Source organism: Lineus longissimus, chromosome 14 (genome assembly GCF_910592395.1).
Source record: "Lineus longissimus chromosome 14, tnLinLong1.2, whole genome shotgun sequence".
NCBI classification, from domain to species: Eukaryota; Metazoa; Nemertea; class Pilidiophora; order Heteronemertea; family Lineidae; genus Lineus; species Lineus longissimus.
In genome coordinates this window covers 4,757,349-4,763,348 of record NC_088321.1, presented here as the reverse complement: position 1 = coordinate 4,763,348, position 6,000 = coordinate 4,757,349, and the positions used below count along the sequence as shown (strand labels likewise).

The 6,000-nt window shown below is 39.9% G+C and overlaps 1 long non-coding RNA gene across 1 annotated transcript in view; it reads left to right on the top strand.

Annotated features, from left to right (window-relative positions):
• Positions 1 to 603: 603 nt before the first annotated feature.
• LOC135498655 (uncharacterized) overlaps positions 604 to 6,000 on the top strand; it is a 74,840-nt gene continuing 69,443 nt past the window's right edge. The window contains exons 1-2 of the long non-coding RNA XR_010449120.1: positions 604 to 703; positions 4,578 to 4,670. This is a non-coding gene — a long non-coding RNA (uncharacterized LOC135498655). The remainder of the gene's footprint in view (positions 704 to 4,577; positions 4,671 to 6,000) is intronic.

The window sequence follows — 6,000 nt, the reverse complement described above, 5'->3', positions numbered from 1 at the left end:
TAAAGTAGTGCCCCCTATTTACAAAAAAATAATTAAGGACTCCAAAGAGTTATTAAAGTAGTGTCCCTATTTACAAAAAAAATATCAAGGGCCCCAAAGGGTTATTAGTAGTGTCCCATATTTACAAAAAAAATAATGAAGGGCTCCAACTCCCTGTCCACCTCCCAACTGAATTGAAGTACAGAGAACAATAGACCTTTTGTCACTACACTTGTCATACAGTAATGCATGTCATGCATCCTGCAGTTAATCGAGGTCGATCAGGTCATGATATGGTAATGAGGTGTAGTACCGAGAGAGAGATTTTCAATAATAAGGCTCCTTCTTTCAGCATTATTTGCCTTTTTCCAGTCTCCCCTTGCACTACAAATTGTTCTTCTGGCAAAAACTGGTGATTATCAACACAAATATTGTGAAGAATGTCCAATTTGACAGCTTCAGACAATTGATATCCAAGTTGCTATGAGTGCTGGTTGTTAGGAAAGTGATACATTCAGGTCACCCAGGAAGAACCCATTCGTCTCTTTGAGTAATAAATGACTCAAGTCAAAGTTGTTGATAACTATGTCAACAGGAAACATTTCTAACATTGTGGTAGTGATATTGAGACGGACATTGAAGTAAATATACATCAAATGAAAACAGGGATATCTTAAGAATGTGTGTATTTACTGGATGCTAATTTTGCTCAGGCAATGGTTGGGTATGTACCTTACAACATTGTGCATGATGATTTAGGTGAAATTAAACCACGGCGGCAAAAAAGACAATTTAAGTGGGTGACCATGGCTGGGAACTCCCCTAGTGCATTGGCTGCTCGATGTACACAAAGACACAGCAACCAGATAAAACTCGGAACGAGGCTCTGATCAGTGATTAAGGATAAGATTTGGGCCAGACTCCGACTGATACGTGTGACGTGCAGGTTGCACCCGAATTGACCATCGATCGAGGCATCAATATTTTGAAAAGGTCACGATACTGAGGCCCAAAAATCGAATGAGTTCTCTATTGGCCATTTTCTTCTATGTCCTGCATCACCAAATTTTGGTGACAACCAGGTTTGCCCCAAATGAGCACTGTCAAAGGTCTGAGGCATGACTGGTCAAAGGTCATCGAGCGCAAAATCACGGAAACTCCCAGGTCCCCCAGTTTTAAACTGCCAAGGCCTGAATTTATCCAGTTATTGCCGAAGGTGTCTGATTGCGTACCCATAGTGGTTCCCATATTGCAATTGATTTTGAAGTTTCCAAGCGATATGCCTGTACGTGTGAATGATGAGATTTCCATGAAACCATGGTCTGTAAATGAGGTTTCCAGAAAGCATTGGTCTGTTTATAAGGTTATCATTTAACCACGGCCTGTAAATGAGGTTTCGATAGAGCCATGGTCTGTGAATAGTTTCCATAAGGCAATGTTTCAATACAGCCATGACCATTTAACCACGGCCTGTAAATGAGGTTTCCATAGAGCCATGGTCTGTGTATAGTTTCCATAAGGCAATGTTTTAATACAGCCATGACCATGGCCTGCGAAATGAAGTTTCTATAAAACCATTGCTAGTGAATGTGATTTGTATAAAACCGTCGATGAACATTCGGGAAAGTCGGCAGTTCTCAGCGTCCCAGTGCTGCCACAGTTTGCTGGCATACTATAATTTAGCCCCCCCCCCACCCACCCCCGCCAATGGGTGATTTCAAAGTCATTTTTAGCTCACCTCTTAGCAGAGGTGAGCTTATCCCATACCGTGGCGTCCGTCGTCCGTCGTCGTCGTCGTCGTCGTCGTCATCGTCGTCCGTCGTCCGTTAGCAGGGCACGTTTCGTAACTGTTAGAGCTATTGAGTTGAAACTTGGTACACATGTACCCTTATGTAATGACACCTTGGAGACCAAGTTTTGGTCCGATTCGTTTCATGGTTTGGCCACCAGGGGGCCAAAAGTTAAAAGTGAAAATATGCAATATATCCCTTAATAGTAGTCGGGAAATTTTTGAAAAAAATATGGTAGGTACTTCTAGCAAAGGTGCATCATTATCATATATCCTCCGGGTTTTTGATTTGACCTCCTTTTCAAGGTCACAGAGGTCAAATGGTGTAAATTGGCCGTCAGGCCGTAACTATGGCACGTTTCTTAACTGCAATGACTATTGATTCCAAATTTCGTACACATTTACCCCTTAGTCAGGTGATCTCAGGGACCGAAGTTTGGTCCAATATGATTCACTACTTGACCACCAGGGGGCAAAATCCAAAAACCTTAAAAATGTGATTATTCCTTAACTTCTTGCCAGATTGCCACCAATTTGATATCATGGGTACATCTAACCACCATACAGTATACGTCACACAGGTTTTTGATTTGACCTTTTTGTCAAGGTCACAGAGGTCAAATGGCGTAAATTGGCCGTCAGGCCGTAACTATGGCACGTTTCTTAACTGCAATGACTATTGATCACAAATTAAGTACACATGTACCCCATGGTAAGGTTATCTCAGGTACTGAAGTTTGGCGCGATCTGATTTGCCGTTTGGCCTCCAGGGAGGGGGTCAAATCCTAAATTCTTCAAAATGCCATTATTCCTAGTAATTACTTGCCCGATTGGCACCAATTTTATATCATAAGTACATCTAATTCTAACAACCATTCAATGAGTCACCCGGATCTTTTTTGATTTGACCTACTTTTCAAGGTCACAGAGGTCGAATGTACTGTAAATTGGCCATTTTTGGGAAATTGTAATTGCTTGGACCTACATCAAACCTAACACTACATGACACAATACCATGCTCTTAATCCATCTTTCCTCCACATGAGGTGAGCACAATGGCCCTGGCCATTTCATTTAGATTTAGTTTTAAAACTAAATGGGATACTAAAACTCTTGATTAAACCAGCATTGAAATGAAGTGGGTTTTAGTTTCATCCTATTTTAAAGTCGGTGTTTGTTGGTTTTAGCATTATGTCCAGTTTTAGCTTAAAACTAAGGGATGGTTTTAGTGTCAAAAACTAACAGCGGGACTAAAACTAAAACTCTCCAAAACACCAGAAATGAAATCCGTTCTGGTGTTAGTTTTGACACTCAGTTTGAGCATTATCCTATTTCAAATTAGGTTTTAGTTTCACACTGAAACCAACTGGAACACTAAGGTCTGATCTTAATCCCAGCTCGGTGTTATATTTGGAAGATTTGTAGTGCATTTTGTATTACCAATATAACTAACACCTTAGGCATTAACACCGAGTGGATTTCAAAGTTGATGTTGGTGTTAAGAAGGGAAAAAATCCTGTTATTCCTACCATTTCAAGAAGTAGTTGCATGTATTTTGAACGCTGATGGGAATGATGATGGACGTGAAAGAAGGCCACCAAATTTCGTGGAAGCGGTTACTATAGGGAAACAACAGAAACAACGACAACAACATGCATGTTTGGTTTTTCCAAGGTTTTATCTCTGTCCATCTTGGTGTTAGTTTTACCTGCAGCATAAACGTCTTCTTAGTTTCAGCCCAGGTTTTAGGTGTTTAGATAAAACCAGGTGTTGGTGTTAAAATAAAACCTTGAGTTCAGACATAGGTTTTTAGGGGTAGAAATGAAGAATAAAACTGACACTAACACCCTAAACTAAAACCAAAACCAACTTTGAAATCACCCAATGAAGCTCCAAATTGATTCTACTCACAGAGATTTTATGAAGATCTTAATAGCGATATTTTAAGAAGATCTTTTATCGAATTTTAAGAAGATCTTTATCGAATTTTATGACGATCTTTAACGTTCTTGTTTCTTTTGTTTAATTGTTATCATTATCCTCATTCTGTACTCGTCCAGTAAACATTTATCATTTACTGTAAACTTGTGTCGTTCCAATGGGCCACTATGCATTGCTTCGGTCAAGTCATATGCAAATTAAATTTGTTTTGACAATGAACGCCAGAATTCCCTTAAAGGAAACGTTACAAGAAATCTGGCATTCTCCCATCGTCGAGTCTAATAGTTGTAAAATAAACAAAGTTTTCCTCTGTTAACGGTAGCAAGCTACTTTGTGCCTCTCGTAACTTATCTCTTCACAGCAGCCGCCTTTAAAAAATCTTTCCCATTTTGAATAAGTGTTCGTGTAGCGATAATACATCCCCTGGTCTCGGCTTAAACCAAGGAAATAGGTGTTTTGATGCCTCTCACTGGATCTAATCCTTGTACTGCTATTCCCAACGATATCCTGTGGGAATAAACAGTGGCTGTAGTCAGAACAACAACACAGGCAAATGGCTGCTGTAAATTCAACCCCAGAACCAGTTGTTTGTAAAATAGACGAATTGCAACTTTAAAAGTTGTCACTACAAGATCCCCCCCCCCGGCCCATGACCCACACGGCTCCCTTACCATGTTTACTATGCTACAGTTTGTAAGGGCTCAAAATCCATGAAAAGCCCTTTAGGAATGCTAAGAAACGAACAGCAATCATTTTGTCTATCTCTTGTCACATTTTATGCATGACCCTTAAAGCTTTATGGCCTTCAAGCTGACTGGCAAAATTTGAGCTGAAAAATCTATCATATCCATAACTCTTCTATTTCCAGATCATCAATAAGCCACATTGAGTAATTTTGGATTATACTAGTCTTGCTGAATATTTCTCAAATCACACTTGAGCCTGTACATGGTTGTACATGGTAAGTACGCGTTTGTCTTCTGTGCGCTCATTTCTTTTTAATTTTTTGTTAAGCATAGAATAATGAATCTGCTCATTGCCTTCGGTAAACTGATTGCTGAGATATTTTGGGATTATCAGCTGCAGGTGGGCAATTTTAGACCTGAAATTACAGTTGTGTGTATACCAATGAATGAAAATGTTTGCTTTCTCAAAGGTTTAATTAGGGGAACTAGATAAGTACATCTATAAAAAAAACTAGTTAACTCTCTGCCTATAGCAGAGAGTTTATATGGTGGTATGGAATGACGTCTGTTAGTCTGTGAAGTCGTAAACATTGTGCCAGACCGAACAGCGCACCTCCATCATGTAGTTCCCCAGAGTGTTCACTTCACAAGTTCCACTGGCGTATTTATTAACTGTATTGCATGCTGAATATTAATAACTCTGAATCGGCGTCCATCTATGTTACCCAGAATTTACGGACTTTCGAAAAATAAAAATCTGAATATAAATCTTCGTACCGCGTAGTAATTAAAAATTGCTATTTTTAGTTTCGCACATGTACATGCTTCACGATCGTTTCGGCCTCATGCCGTTGTAACATCTGTGGTTGTTCCCTATGTGTCAGTGTTTCCAAACAATAGGCAGCTAGAGAGACCACGACTTTTCAATAGGGGGGATACACAGAAAAACTTGTCAATCTATTTTTGAGCGTTCCCAAACAATGAGGGGAAACACTCAAAAACAGAAACACTCAAAAACATTACACCGTTGTAGCGTGGTCGTTTCGCCCTCAGCGATTTAGTTTCGCTCTAATGCCGTTGCAGCGTGGTTGTTTCGCCCTCAGTAGATTTATTGTTTAGCCATGCAGGTTTGGTTGAATATGCCCAAGGAATATGCCGTAAAGTTGGTAAAATGAAGATGAATTGATGTAACGACCAATGGTGTACGAATTTAAGGGAGAAACTGTTACCAAAATAGGGCAAAAAAGCATGGGTGAAACCACCCAGTTATCTTGTGTAGTGCCAGTTCGTAGGTCCATTTGGTCAATGTCCGCGATACTCGGAACATTTCGCATGAAAATAGTCTGTACAAAATATTCTTTATGCCTAGACTGTGCTTTTAATAAAATAGCCTTTATATGTTGTGTTTTGTTCGGATATTGTACTTTCGCCCGCCCAGAAAACTAGATTTTTGTGACCTGCTAAATCGTTGCAGCACTGAGTGCCAGCCGGACTATTTTCGATAGACATTTTCGATAAACATCTTCATCTTAGACTCATTTTGTGGTCATCACCTATCCCAAATGTACATAAGTGCACGTACCTCCCTCAAAACCATGCCCCAAA